This window comes from Sylvia atricapilla, chromosome 8 (assembly GCF_009819655.1).
Source record: "Sylvia atricapilla isolate bSylAtr1 chromosome 8, bSylAtr1.pri, whole genome shotgun sequence".
In the NCBI taxonomy this organism is placed as follows: Eukaryota; Metazoa; Chordata; class Aves; order Passeriformes; family Sylviidae; genus Sylvia; species Sylvia atricapilla.
Genome location: NC_089147.1, coordinates 24,976,869 through 24,993,014, shown reverse-complemented (window position 1 = coordinate 24,993,014; position 16,146 = coordinate 24,976,869). Strand labels below are relative to the sequence as shown.

General features: G+C 43.3%; 1 protein-coding gene across 2 annotated transcripts in view; it reads right to left on the bottom strand.

Annotated features, from left to right (window-relative positions):
* The window catches only part of CSGALNACT2 (chondroitin sulfate N-acetylgalactosaminyltransferase 2), a 33,135-nt gene extending 17,629 nt beyond the window's left edge, over positions 1-15,506 (bottom strand). Inside the window, exon 1 of one of the 2 annotated variants that reach the window (XM_066324151.1) lies at positions 15,437-15,506. The gene's annotated coding sequence lies outside the window, so the exon portion shown is untranslated. The remainder of the gene's footprint in view (positions 1-15,436) is intronic. The other variant, XM_066324152.1, reaches the window with a different exon arrangement.
* Between the last annotated feature and the right edge of the window lie 640 nt (positions 15,507-16,146).

The window sequence follows — 16,146 nt, the reverse complement described above, 5'->3', positions numbered from 1 at the left end:
GACTGGTGGAAGGAGTGAGAAGGGGAGAAAGAAAAAACATTTCTTTCCTTTGCATTACCCATCAGCAACTCCCTTTGACACAGTGTCTGGAAAATAGTAACGTGGTCAATCCAATAAAATGCATTTGTCACACAGCTAGCCAAAGCAGTAATGGTTCTTCTAGTCTCACCACAGTTTATTTCACATTTGTTTTAACTCCCCCATTCCTTCTTGGGTTTTTTGTTTTGTTTTACTCTCTACGGGAGGAAAAAAAAGATACCAACAAACCCCATGCCTTTCCTGCTCCTCAAAAAAGAAAAAAAAAAAAAAAACAAAAAACAGAAAAAAAAAAAAACCATTAAGTATTTTGAAGCAACAGAAGCTTGCTTGCAATTTCATTTGCTTTTACTTTAAGTAAATACCTTTCAGGGTATAACTGTTCACTCATGAATAAAGTATTATAGATTTAAATATCAAAGTTTACAGAAACCGCATTTCAGATTAAGTCGAAGTCAACAGAAATTAAAATTCAAACAGCAATCCCTGACTGATGAAAGGGATCCTGAGATTATCCACCAATATTTCCATCTTCTGATATGCTTAGGCTAGCACAAAGAGGCAGTGACCATTTGCATGGGTCACACTCTTATGTGACTGACCAAACCAGCCTAGAGGGAAAGACCAGAGAAACAGACCAGTTCTGCAAGAGGGGGATACCAAAATCCTACTCAGCACTGAGAGTCAGTGAAATGTTTTATGGGCCTCTTCAATGACAGCATAAAAATCTAAAAAGTAAGCTCAATGCATGTTAGTCTACTTTCAACATTAATAAAATACTTTAATTTATAATTTGCTTGTATGAAATAAGCGAAGCTCATTAAAATTTATCCAGGGACCTATTAGCTCTACATCCATTTTGACTGTGTTATGCAATTATGGTTTGGGGGAAGTTCTGAGACTCCCAGCTTAGTTTCACTATCCTTATGAGACTAGAAAAACATTGCTCACTCCCATACTCCTTCTATATGGGTTAGACAGACTTACCTGGCACTGCCAGCTGCCACCCAGCCCACCTTGTGCTGACCCTGCCAGTCAGTCAGGGTGCCACAATGCTCCCCGTGTGTTTACAGCACACACCTGGCACTGTGTCTTTGTGACACTCCTCCCGCCCCATCCAGCTTCCAGCACTAGGATACTGCTCCAGTGCCAATCAGGTACCCCTGAGCAGTGGTGTCATCATATTCACCATCTTCATTTGCAAGAAAGCTCAGACTACAAGACCCAAAAGACGAAGTGACTTATTCATACCACCAGCAGCAATGCCTGCCACAGCCTACTCAAAGTTTGCAGGCGTATCATGCACACACAGTTTGGCAAGAGGTGCACACCTTGGAGTTGTCCAGCTGAAGCATACAGGACTGTTGAAGCAGTTTTTAGCATTTGTAGCGCTGAAGTCTCTGTTAATGAATAATTTACATAGACTATGTAGAAATTCTTAATGCAGCGGATTAAAGGTAATTCCTCATCTGAAACTGAAGCTTCTGGAACTCACAGAAAGCTACTGGAGGTTTTGATATAAAATAAGTAACAGTTTTATCAACTGAATACTAGATAACATCCCTTCATTCAAGCCCAGACAAGCCAGAAGTTAGTCACTTCTCACTGCACAAACACATTATATAAATGCAAGCTGAATGCCGACAAAGACTGATCAACACCACATGTATCCTCAGACTACTGATCAGTGTCCAGATGTGATGAATCAAGGGAGAGAGAAGAAAAAAATCTACAGGATAAAACCAGTTCACAGCAATGATACAGTATCATCTCAAGCTTTCTTTAGTACAAAGATGACCATATTAGAGTTTTTTACATTTCTTACCGAATTCTTGTTCTGTTAGACTGCAGGAGAGGAAGCCACAATTAATAGCATAAAGAACCATAAATTTCTTTAAGCCTCCGTAAATGCTAAACTGCACTGAAGCGACTCCATGCAGAAGCTGACACATCTTCAACCAGTAAAAGCATATTGAAAAATGATCTAACTACCTAACTTGCCTAAAATATCAGTAAATCAAAGCTCAACTATTCTAATTGTTGTTAACTGACAAATCGATACCCCTGAAGATGGAGCATTAGTTCTAGCAGGCTTTTGTAGTCAATTCTTGCTCCACTAATAGATTTGCCCTGTGTTCAACTTTGATGAGTCACTAAACTCCTTTAGGTCTCATTCATGTCTTAGAAGGGAGGGAGAACAGATCTCCTGCTGTGGTGTCAAGGGGACACAATGCACCAGGAGATGATGATGCCCTCAGTGAATAGCAGGGGGCAGTGGGAGAACTCCTGCCCTTCATACCTCTCCTCACTGTGGCCAAACAGACATCAGGACGGTAAACATGGATTAGGGAAGTCAAAGAGCCCCGCGGGGCTCACGGCTGGGTACCAGCAGACTTCTGCCCTCCCCACACTGAAGCGGAGGGCTGCTGGGGAGCGCTGCCCGGAGGGGGGCTCAGGGAACACACACAATAAGCCATTTCTGAAGCAATGAGAATTACATGAGCTGGGCTGTAAAGAGCTCACTAGTACTTTTACTTCCAGGCTCTAATTACTCCTTCATTAGCTGAAACCCTTTATCTATGGGCTAGTGACAATCCTATTAACAAGACAGCCCTTTTACAGAGACAAGCATTGCCTATTTATGTTTGACCATTCTTTGCAGCACCATAAAGCGCAGGCGCTTTTCTCATCAGACCTTCACCCTGGCCTTTAAAGGCTAGGAATGTTTGTGCAACCAGTTATGTTGAACATTAAAATTTAAAATTGCACATGGAGAGCTGAATAGGTGAGTTATTTTGCTAAAGCAGCAAATAACATTTTTTCCCCTCTTCAGTATTACTGCTGCGGAGGGATGTCATCATAAAGGACTATGACAAATTTCATCTTGAATAGTGCAAAGAGTGAGTGAATGCAGCAAGAACCTATCTTCCTTCTGATCCCATTGGAAAAACAGGGCTTATGAGCACTCTATTTCATTACCCTCTCTTTTCAGGGAGAAAAAAAAAAAAAAGGAGGCCCTGTTTTTGCATATTTACAACCCAAATTTGATATGAATTTGGTTTGGCACAGCCCTCTTTTAGGAATTCCAGTAACTAGGCTGTAGAATATGATAAGAGAAAGCAAGCCGTGAAACCCCAGAACAAGCAAAAGCATATGAGAACCCAAAAATCACAATGAGGAAACTAACTGGGTTACATGGAGCATTCTGGAGTTTATAAAAAAAGACAGTAAGATTACCTGGCAATAAGTAATCACACAGAAGTCCCTGGAATTTCAGAGCTTAAAGATTAAGTTCTAAAATTTAAAGCTGCACATGCTGGTACTTAACTTCCTATCAGTCCTTCAGAATGAATCTATTCACAGTGGTCTGTATGATCTCCCAAGAATGAGACATCTGAGGCTTATACAATGCTTATAAAGATCTGTAGGTTTTCCAGAGGCACCTGGTTGTTAATTCTTTCTGCATTTCCAGGGCCTTCTGCATATTTAACAATGGAAATGTTTTTGTTCTTTACAAAAAACGATCATTGATTCTCTAAGCACAAGGGAATAGACCAGCATGATAATTGAAAATGCTTTACATTTTTTTTTTATTCTATTAGCATTCTGTTTTTGTTCCTTGTTGCAAAGGATGAGTACATCTTTCTGAAGTGGGGAAACATTCACACTTGAAGCAGTGACCTAATTCAGTATGCACTTGGCTTCATGCCAGGCCAGAATGTCGTGGGGACATTCCTTGTGTGAGCATGTTTTATTTTAGACATGTCATTTGCATTCAACATGCCCTAGACGGTCACTGTTTAGCTGCCCGTGAAATTCCAGCTAAGAGTTATTTTATTGTTCATAATTTCACCCAGATGCCACAGATATTCACTGTCTTAAGCCTCCTCCACACACATATTTCTCTTCTTGGCAAGTTATACAATGAAAACATAAGGTCCAATCTCATCCCTTGCATATTCCCTTCTTATTCTGAAGAACAGTGCCACTGAGAACAGAATAGTTCGGAATGTTAGAGGAACACTGGGCACACCTTTATCTTTCACTTGATGAAAACAAACATAAAGCAAGTCAGGCATCTGCTGTTGCAGACAATCTTTACACAAATCCTGGAGTGAAAAACCTCAAACCATACCTTAAGTACACATCACATCATCTCTGCTTAGACAGTCTGCTGAGGTATAGCCTCAGAAAAGACAAAAGAATTTGTCTGGGTTTTATTACACAATTCTAGCTGAGCCAGAACCTAAGTCAGACTTGTCAGTTATTAAGAAGAAAGAGGAAAAAAAAATTCACAAGAATCAATTGCTGAAGTTCTCGCTCTCCACAGAAAACTAGTCAAGAATCTCACCCTCTTTACTAACCAAAATAACCCCATCTTTTTACTACAATTCTGCCATCAGATATGCATTCAGCTATGGCTCTGCCTCCCAAGCACACACACATACGCACTATTGGATGGGAGAGAAGTTAAAAGCCACTATCAATTTATAGAAAGACAATCTGCATTTAATAAAAGCAATCGGAAAGTGAGAATAATCACAAAATATTTTAGACCTTACCAGTTTCACACTGAATTCTGAAAAAATCTGAAAGTTTTGCTTGTACTCATTGCAACCACAGCCCACACACAGTAAATCAATCACACGCAGCAGCTTATTTTCAACTTTCTGAAAGTTTAGAGTATGACACTGCTCCAATTCATCCCAACACCCCTCTTCAGTGGGTAAGCACTGAGCCTCAGCTTTACTGCTCACCTTACCTGGTTGACACCAAAAGGAATTCTTCAAGCTACCTCTTGATTTCCATGACTTTCCTTTCCTCTGCCAAAGCCAGAGTCCCATGGGGAAAATAGGGGACAACGATGACTGAACATTCAGTATTTCACTCCATTTTTAATAAAGGACATGGAAAAAAAAAAGAACAGTGGTGAACTGTCCACATTACGGACAGACAATAGCCTGTGATGAATTTTAAAGTGCTCGAGCATATCTGCAATAGGTAACTTCAGACATTTTAGTTTCTAAACAGGAAGGAAAGAAAATCATGCCTTTCACACAGGGGCCATTCTAGGACTCACAGCACACCAGGAATAAGTAGTTCAGGCACAGGAACCATAGGAAAAAGTTACTTCAGTGAAGGATGCAACAATCACAGGATTTATTACTGAAAAAAGAATATTCTCCATGCAAATAGTTTCTCTTATGAAAAGCAACATTGTTGTTTTGCCAGCAGAAATGCTGTGCTCCAAACTAAAATTAAGACCAAACCTCCACAAATTTCCACTGCCACATTAGGGACTGCAGCATACAGGGAAGATATATCGGGTTTCTTATCTCCTTTGTTTCATGTGATAGATCAACTCACTCTCAACACCAGGGAGAGATAAAATCAATAAGAAACCCTGCCTTCTCCAAGGACCAGATCCTGCATGTTAATTACATCTTTTCAGGATATGCAACTGAAGCAACACACTTTGTACTAACTTTTAAAACACAGAAACATAGAAAAGAGTAGGGTTTCATTTTAATAGCGGTGTTCAATCATCTCAGAAATCAAGAACAATCAAGCAGGCCACGCTCTTTACAGCTTGCCCAAATCCTCTCACAATTTCTGCCTCAGTTTCAAGTTCCCTGGAACGTGATTTTACAACAGCAACACATGGGGGCTGCAGGAAGGACCCAACCTGCTCATGCACCACAGACCCCTTGCCTGCCCCATGTACATGGGCAAAACATAGATCAGCTTGCCAAGAGAATAGGAAATACTGTGGGGTTTATTGCCTCCATTCTCAGAGAAAGCAAGCAGAGGATGATATACAACAAAATGGTGGCATTTTTGCCAGGACAATACTTGGAAAAAGCAGTCATGCTGTCATCCTCAAAGAAAGTATTAACTGTACCGTAGCAGTTTAAATGCAATTCTTTCATAACCTACTGTGAAATAATAAGGAAAAAGAGCAACCTTTTGCTGAAGCAGTTTTATCTCCCATAAGTGAGAGAAGCAAGCAAGTTATCGCTTGTCCTGGCATTTGTTGTTCCTAAACAAAACCAAATCTATTACATAGCTAAGTGGACAAATGAAAGAACAGCATTATTCACATTATTTACTTTATAACTAATCCAAAGTAAGCAATGAGCTTATGAATAGACGTCCTGCTTTGACTTTAATGAATCCAAAGCAAGTCCAGTTGTCTGGAAAATGCTGAATTAAAATTGAAACTTGAAACCCAACCACCTACACCTTAACAACGCTGGTCAGTATTATTCTATTTCAGATAAAGCCAGGAAACAAAAGTCAACTCATAGTCACTTCATTGCTTTTATGAAGAGAGACATCTGCTTGGCAAGAAAAACTGGGTTAAATGTCTTAGGTAGGACCAGCTCAAGGAGTTTCATTTGGTTACTTGTTTTAAAACTATTATTGAACAGCTATCGTGATAGGCTCTTCTACCTTCAGCTTTCATAGGGCAGCAGCTTTTCTACATGACACAACTTTTCCTATCGCTTGTATTATTCAGCTTGTGGGCTTCCGCACTTCTGCTGGTGCTATTCCTCTTTTTAAATTTGGCAAGAAAACCACAAACTCCAAGTTTGGTGAAGCCTGTCTTCTTCCCCTTATTGTCAGGGAATTAAAGGAACAGCAGTTTTATATGACTACACTTACTGTGCCTTCTTTGTTGGTTGCTAGAGTTCAACCTAGAACTAAGATTAGCAGTAGAACAGCTACCTTAACACAGTTATCAGGGAAAATCTTCCTCCTGGTATTCCCAACATCTTGTAAGTAATGTTGTTTTTCGCACGGACATTAGGCAAGAACCTGGCCCACTTTTACAACAGGCATTGTTAAACCCTTATTAAAGGACAAAGTCCCCATAAGGGGCTGTGTAAATTACAACACAGCAGCATTTGGGTTCCTGGGCCAGGGCACAACACCTGAGCAAGCATACCCAGCAGTCTGTCCACAGAAGGGCGGCAGAGCCTCCCAACAGCCCGTGTAACACTGCACACCCAGTCAAGGGAAAAAGACTCCTGGAGGACAGCTTAAGCAAAACTAAATCACACTTCTCACAGCAGCTGCTGCTCTTCTTCAAGGATGCACAGTAGTGTCTATCAGACCACACGCTGGGAGATGTTTATACCTCTCTCTGTATGAAAGACAGCTGCAGCAAGAGGCAGAAACTCAGATGCCCAGCAGTCTTCAAAAAAGCAATGCTCTAGGTAGGGCTTTTTTTCACAGAAAACAGCCTGTTTTAGAAGGACAGAAAACCAGTTCCACTTAGCAACACAGCATCACCCTGAATCAAAGTGAATGGGGAAAGGTGAAATATTCTTTACGCACCCAAGTGTCTAAACAACTTAAAAGGCCGCAGTTAATTATTTCCCCCACAAAAGATGAGCATGCTCCCTTCAAATGCAACAGCCCAGTAAAACTGGTGATCCCAGCTCACACGAACAGCATTTGCACAGCACACCTAAATTTCACCTACGTTTCCACTGACACCATGTTCTATTTATTAAAACCAATCAAGGAGAATGACTGCAGGCATCCACTGTGGAATGGCAGCTGGCAAAACCAAAGAGATGAAAATAATGTGGTTTTCTTGCAATTGCTTCACCTGAGTAACACATCTAACTACACTCTCAGAATCAAGCTGCCTTCTGTTTTCTCAGGTCTGTCATCTACTTCTCTATATAAGGAGATCAAGATAACATAACTACTGTAACCTAAGCATAGTGAAAATTAAAATGCCAACTTTTGTGCAGTTTTTAAAGGGTAATTGTCATTCAAGTTCATACACAGTGGAAGACTTCTCATTGTGGGAGATAAGAGTAAAGGTCATGCATCCAGTTTCCTCTTACTGTAAAGCAAATCTGAAAATGTGGTAGAGCAAAACATATTCCCTCTGAGGTCTTCACAGGTGCTTCTCACATGGACATTTCTTCTTCTTAAGTTATGAAAAAGAGATGGAAAAGGACAGTCCATACCCAGAGCGGTCTTTCTCACAGCTGCACAGCAAACTGGCCAGAGTATAAAAAAAAGTTAGAGACTTAATAATGTGGAGAAGTTAACTTTTTTCCACTGGTTGGATTTTTTTTTCCTAAAGTAAGAGTGCCACTGTTTTCAAGGATGTAATATTCCAGACTATGATGCAGCTGTAGCAGTAAAAGTAAAAACACAGAAAAGTCAAATTCTGAACTTTTTTAAAAATCCTTTCAAACTTCTATTAATATCCATCTTGAAAACAGAAATATTTATAGGAAATTAATTCAAACTTAATAAAAAAGTTCTGTTAGACAGCAATATTCTCACTGAGGTTGAGATTCATTGCCAAATTCTTTGAGGGTTACCGAGACTAACTAATTGGTCCAGAGACTATTTGTATATAAGTCTCCTCAGTACAAGTTTGAAGACTCCTGAAGTGACCACTGGAAGACATTTCTGTGCATTTTGTCCAAGTGGCAGTTGGCCTGAGAGTTCTAAAATAATGCAAACTTGATCCAGAAATTTTGAGAAAATGCTGCTTTGAAAATCAATCACCCTCAAGTTTTTCTGAAATGAAACTGAATCAGCCAGCTTAAATTCACATGTGGTTTTCAGAACTGTGCTCACTGCTATTCTTCAGTCCACAGTCAAAGATGTAAGGAACACAAACTACAAATGTTTTTAGAAAAGCTAAAATTCAGCATAGTAGTTGATGATGTGTTTTCAGCACAACACATCAGCCATGACTATGTCACCAGCCATGAAAGCTGGGTGCCAAACAATTGAGAGAAACATCTGGTGCATTCCAGAAGCACAGCTTATGTCATCTGTAATTTTTCAGTTTGGCAGTATAACTAAGCATTAACTTACTCTTAAAGGACTAGCAATACCAAACTTCACCGGAAGCAGAAAAGCCAGCAGCTTGCCAGAACTACGATATTTTCCACGTATTGAAAAAGTTGACAGCATGAACTAGAAACATCAAACACTGAATACTTTGCATTATGCTGCTTCACCTCTCTTGTTTTGTTTTTCAAGTCCCTGAAGTCAGTCTTTGGACCACTTGAACCACCTTTCCTCCCCTTTTCTTCAGGAAGAGATCATTGCAGTTTGAAGGGGAGAGAAGCCCAGGTTTTTTGCAAACCTCTGCTAGGTTTTTGTAGGTTCCTTGCACTCTTCTTTTGTTGTGCTCATATTTCACTACTTGTTTTTTTCTAACTTTTTTTGTTTGTTGTGCCTCACAGCAGGGACATACAGCTTGTTACCACAGACACTTGTCAGGAGTGCCATATTTAACACACTGTTCTACCAGCAACAACTTCTACTACGCTGTTTGAACACTGGTTTAAAGTTGGTTTTCTTCCTTTCCTTCTTGTCCCCTCACACAGCTGATTTAAATCCCTATCATTTCCACCTGCCCATCTAATAGAAGCTCAGGACCTTAAACTAAGGAGGAATTCTGAAGAGCTAAATGCAAAAGAATTCAAAAACACTGGATTATGTCCAAAATCTCATTTTAAAAAGTCTTTAAATATAAAGAAACATGCACAGCAGCACTTCATATCAGACTCTAATACAGTATTTTGTGTGTTAATAGTATTTTGGATGTAATACTGAATAATACTGTACGAAATACAAACACTGTAGATACAGTATTTTGGATGTTAACTCCCAGTACTTTGCCAAACACTGGGGGCACTGGGGCAAAGTTTGCCCTGCAGAGGCATCTTACTGGAGCAATGCTTTGACTGTGCTGGGAAGAAACCTGCCAGCCTCTGTCCAGCCAGCACCAACTACAACCAATATTCATCCTCCTACTTCACAAATTGTACGTCTCTTCCTCAGACGACTTCTACAGCTATCAGGAACCCACAATGACATGAAAGACAGATTAATCTACTATCACTCAGTAGTCTTAATTTTCACTCTACCAGAGCACAAGACATGCAAGGCATCTGCTGCCCCTGGGGCGGTGAGCAGCATCAACAGTGCTGACAAGTGCCATCCTTTTTGACACCACTGCTTGGGGAAGCCTTTAAGAGACAGCAAAAGTGCTACCACCCGTCATCTGAAAGCTGTCACCCGAAACACTCTTACAGGACAGATTTTGTGTCACAGAAACTTACGACTTAGCCTCAGAACTGTGGGTTCACTCTGAACAGCGCTCAAGACCAGCATTTTGTATTTTCACAGCGTGCTTAAAACACACTCAAAGCTCATTTACATCATTTCCTCTGCTTTAATTTAGCAGTCTTCCCAACAAGCTTGAATTGCTTCCTGTGCATTGCTGCTCAACACCTGCCCCTGCAGCAGCAACACAAACTCCACCCAGAACTCTCCAAGTATTATTTCTGCTGTTTCTACGGAGAAGACGCAAACACCACACAGGAACACACTGGGGTAGCAGAAAAAGCTGCCTGGTTACCGACCCGGCTGCAACTGACTATCACACACAACACACCACAAACACAACAGCTACACACAGAACTAGCTCAGAACCTCAGCCACCAGCTTTAAATTTTCATGTCTTCCTGCAATTACACACCTGAAAGCCAGAAACTGTCCTTCCACGTCTCCGGTAACTGGCATCGGAAAAACTGTCAGGGCCCTTTTCTTTATATCATTAACTGGGACTAGTCAATACAAAACTGCTGTAGATTCATATAAACTTTCTGGAGAAGTCAGGTGTCCTATAAACTTGGCCTTCTATTAAAGCACTCATCTACTGTCTCGACAAAAGCACAATTAACAGTGCAGACATACTAACCTAATTTTGTGGTTGATTCTCATTTGTCAAAGTTAAACACAAGAAGCAGGTGTCTACATAAAAGAACTTCATCCGTTCAGCAATTTTACTTGGAAATACAATAACAGCAAGTATTGTATGCCTAAGCCACTTTTAACTCCTACCTGTTCTGCACTGTATTATTTTAAGTCTGAACATGTAAGAATCAGTCTTGAGCTATATTCAGCAAAAGGAGATGACTGCTTCCAGTGATAGCCATTAACAGTATGTGAGTAGGACACATCTCCAGATGATTTGTTAGCCACGAGAGAATTTTACTTCTGCTCTACAACTGGCTTATCAGTTTCCTTGAACAGAAAGTCCTTCCAGTATGCCAGAGAAGAGTAAAATTACTTTCCCTAGTTTTTGGGAGAACAAGTACCAAAAGTGTCTGCCCACCAAATCCTCCCCCAGCATCAGCCCAGCCACCCCTACGCTGCTGAGACAGCTACAGCACCTCCAGTCTCCACACTTTTTCTTTAGCTGCCAAATGTGAACTTGTACTCAGACTCCCAGAGGGAAACATTCCTACCCCTCTATCTACTGAAGAAATGCACTGCTGGACATTTCTGGCCTCAGTACAGGAGCTGATGGGACATTCACCTTTGACAGCAGGATGCATTTGGTGGCTGTTGGGCGCTGATCTGTGCTTTCCAGACAGCTGCCCTAAGTGACATCCCTACCAGAAAGTCCAGTAGCAAAAGAGAAGGATCCTCTGCCTCACCAGTGAAACACCACCATTTAGTAAAGGGGAGGAAGAAAGGTAAGAACAAAAGCCAGCCAGACCTGCCCTTTACCACTCACTCCAGTGAAAGCAAGGAGGGAAGAGGTAAAGAAGTAAAACAGAGGCAGCTGTGCCCCTGCTGTCACCCACCAACACAGCTGCAACAGTCTCCTCAAATGCACCTCCCTGAGGAGACGTGGGCATCCTCCACTGCAGGCTGGGCAGGGAGATGGGCTCCAGACCAAAACCCTCCCAGGAACACAGCAAGGGCTAAAGGAAGCAATCAGAACCAAGAGGAAAGCACCTACACTGCAGGCAGCCACAAATCAGTAAACAGGACAGTCACTACAGTCACTTTTTATTACAGTTGGAGATGGTTGTCAGGAAATACATTTAAAAAGTACATACAAGATTTCCTCAAGATAGTCTCCTCACGTCATCTGATTTGGATTCTCTGAACTTCACTCTGAAACACCAACTCTGTTGATGCTCTTTCCAGAGCTCACATTTACACTCACAGCTTGAAATAACTTGCCAGTTTTATCAGCTTGCTTTTAGAGGATTTGGTGTGAGAATGGAAAGAACCTTTAAAAAAAAGTAAGATGGTCCAAGATATTATTCCACCACACCTCATTCAGAAATAATTGTGGAGAAAGTGGCTCCTGCCAGCCTTACCATAACCCAGAGCTGCAGCACAGACAGCCCAGTGCCAGCAGACAGAGTGCAAGCTACACAAGTATTTTAGTGTGCCCTGTTTCCACATCCAGCACCTTCAACGATTAGGAAAAAAAAAGCCATTTTCCTTTTCCTTGAATCTCTCTCGTCTTTAGTGACTACATACAGCTTGCAAAGATTTTTAAAACAAAGTTTTGCAGCTAGCAGCGACCATCAGAATCTCCAACTTAAGACTACAAGCACCATAAAGTATTAGATACCCAAGAAATATTAAGCTGAATAACTTGCCTGTCTACATTTTTAGGTACACACAAAATACCTGCACCCTTACAATAAACATTTTTTTTAAAAGGCCTGCATAAAAGCAGAAGCAGGTTGAACCTAAAATGGGCCTTTAAACCAGGGTCTAAATCAGTACTCTGTTCAACTGCTTTTGCACCAAAAGGCACTCACGATTGGAGAGCTGCAACCTGCAGAATTTTTCCTGCCCTCAAAAAAAAAACCCAAAAAACCAAAACCAAACCAAAAAAAAAAAAAAAAAAAAAAAACAACCAAACAACCAACTTCAAAGAGCTTAATCAAAAAGAAATTAAAGGTATTAAAGTAATTGCACACTTTCAGGTTTTGTTGGGGTTTTTTTGGTTTTTTTTGGGTTTTTTTTTTAATGAGCTATAATATTAATGGATGTGCTGGGCTTTTCTAATCATCATTCAGAATGAAACTGTTCTGGCAGACAGTAAGAAGTACCCTTCCAGAAATTCTTCTTACAAGCTGTGATTCTAACTCAGAAATAAAACTATATTCCCATTCCCTTCAAAAAGCATTCTATTTCTTTTATAAACATCTTGTGAGATCTGGTCTCATTTCCCCATTTCCAGCACTAAGCTTTAAAGAACATAATAAGATACACAGATAAAGCATAGTTATTTGTGGTTTGGTCTTTTTTGAAAAACAACATGCTCCCGAAGATATTTTCTTCCCATTATGTCCCTTGAGAATAATTACTTTTTTTTTTAAAGAAAGACTTGTACTCTTAAAAGCCCTGCCTATCTTCTACATTATTTTTCCAGAAGTGAAATTATTATGGCCTTTTCCCATACTTTTATTCTGGAGGGCTAATCCTTTAGAGGGCAGATGAGCTAACAAAAAGCCAAGGACATTATCAGTTCCAGCACTTATCCAGAGCCTGACTTTCATCCCACCTCTGTGATCCTGTTTCCGCATTATTTAAGGAGAAAATACTGCAAGTCATGAAGCTTGCTTCATAACGACAGGCTGCTTCAGAGACAAGAAAAATATTGTGCAATTTGTTTTCTGCAGAGAAAAAACTGACCTCATATTTCTCATACCCGCCCTCCTGGGAGTTCAGTTTTATCTCTTGTAAAAGTTCAGGTGATTCTGATGGATATTTTTAATAAAGAAGTTCCCAGAACACTTCTGGCAAGTGTGAAGTAGCAGCCTGTGATGCAGGGGTTGAAATTCTTGCGCCAGATATACTTGTGGTAACAGTCCATAGCTACTTATCATTTAACTATGCCCTCAGATGATGTTTCTCACTGACCTGAGAAGACGCATATCTGGGGGTTTGAACATAAAAGCAAAGAATTTAAATTCAAGAGTAATTTGGTGCAACTTCTACCACACTGCAGCTGTACCAACAGGTTTGAGGGTTCCTTGATTTCCTTTATTCCTTCCTTCCTTCAGCCTGAGAAGGATGCTAAGACAAAGTCATAGGAGCAACCAGGAAAAGAACTACGCAAGATCAACAACTCTTCATCACACTGAAGTTTTCACAGCTACAGACAAGCTAAAGAACGTCTACCTGGGCTGCACAGTCATGTACTTCAACAACCACTGCTCTTCCCATGTTCAGCTGCTGATGGTTTATGATAGAGGTGCCGTATCAACGCTCAGCGTGGGTCTCCTGATATTTCTGATAAGGACTTACTGGCAAGAGTCTCCCATAAAAGCCTCAGGGGGTAATTGAGGCTTGCAGCTAACACCCCTCCGAAAAATGCATCTACCCCCATGACAGCTACTGGGAATATTTCCAAACTGCTGTTTTGGTGCTCCTTGAGGACGCACTATTTAGCTAATAAATAAAGGGACGCCAGAAGTTTCCTTCAAACACACTAAAGCTAGGTAAGAACTTGCAGCTAGTGCATGCTAGAAAAGAAGACACTGTCCTACGATGCCTAGCATTACAGTCTTCAAGAAAAGAAGGAGAAAAAAAGGTATTTTTACTGTATGACCTTAACCTGAGAGATAGTGACTCAGTGTTGAAACAACCTCCCTTTTCTGCAGTTCTTCTGAGCTACCCGTGAGAAGAGAATAAAGTCAGTCCTTATCCATCATCTACAAGTTTAGCAGAAGAGATCAGTGTCTCAATTTCCACCTGACAGAGGGGCTGAAGGGAAAGAAACCACAACCAAATAATAAAACAACAGAATTAAGTAAACACTGATTACACTTCACTGAAAACACGTTCTATCAAGTTTAAATTTCTACATACTTAGGTGTAAAAACGGTCTTGCAAATTTCAACATCCCTCCCCCGTTTCTCTTTTAGCATTTCTGAATTAATTGACTGGTGGCAATTACACAATTTATTTTTACGTTCAATACCAAAACGTTTCGACCATCACAGTTTGCGAGAGCACAGAATTCACCGAGCAAGAACGCGTCTGACAAAACCGAACAGATGTAAGTCATGGTTCAAACAAAGCTCAGCGTTTCAGTGAGGAGAATGAAACACCCTCACCATCATTCCGCTCTGTCGGGGGCTGGTGGAAGGCACGGGGGTTTCTGGCGGCCCCGGCAAGCCCCGAGGCCGCGGAGCCCGGCCGGGCGCTGCCACCGCGCTGGAGGCTGCGCTGCCAGCCCGCCTGCGGCCAGCGAGCACAATGGAAACGCGCCCGGGGGAGACACATTCATTTGATTGCTGAGACGGCGCTACCGAACAACCCAGCGGCCCGCCGTGCCGTGCCCCGCTCCGGGCCCGAGGGGGCAGCCCACGGCCGCCCGGGGCGCTCGGTGCGGCCGGCCGCAGCCCGCTCCGGGCCGGGACACGGGGCCGGGCCCGCCGCGCTGCCGCTGCCCGTGGCCGGGAGGGCTCCGGGGCTGCGCGGCACCTTGTGCCGGCGGCGGGGAGCGGCCCCGAGAGCGGCGGGCAGGTGAGGGGTGAGGGGCCGAGAGGAGCGGGGCGGCGGGAGGGGCGCGGTGCCGCCGTACTCACCGCGCGGGCCGGCGCCGAGCCCCGGCTGCACTTCCTGCGTGCTCGGAAATGAGCGGGCGGGACCCTCCGCCGCGCCGCTTAAAGGGGACGGGCCCGCCGCCCCCGACCGCCCCCGGGGCGGGACCGGGTCCCCCGCGCAGTGCCGGGGGAAGCGGGGCCGCGGCCGCCGCACGGCAGCGGGGCGGGGCCGGGGACCTCCCTCATTCCCTCCTTCCCTCACTCCGCCCTGCGGCGCCCTCACTCCCATCTCCCCGCTGCGCCCCGGGGCGGCCGGCAGTCCCCGTGTGAGGGTGAGGGCCGGCGGCGTGTCGGTGCGCCCTCCCCGCCGGGCGGGCCCCTCAGCGCCGCGGCCGCACCGAGCGCGCCCGGGGCCCTGCGCTGCCCACCCGCACTGTGCCCCGCCGGGCACGGCCCTGGCACCGCACAGCGCACACACGGCACACACGGGACACACAGCACACACGGCACACACAGCACAGCACACACCGCACACACGGGCACACACGGCACACATGGCACACAGGGCACACACACCGCACACGGCACACGGGACACACCGCACATACGGCACACACGGCACACACAGCACACACCGCACACAGCACACACGGCACACAGCACACACGGGACACACCGCACACACGGCACACATGGCACACAGGGCACACAGAGCACACCGCACACAGCACACTCTGCCCCGCCTGCC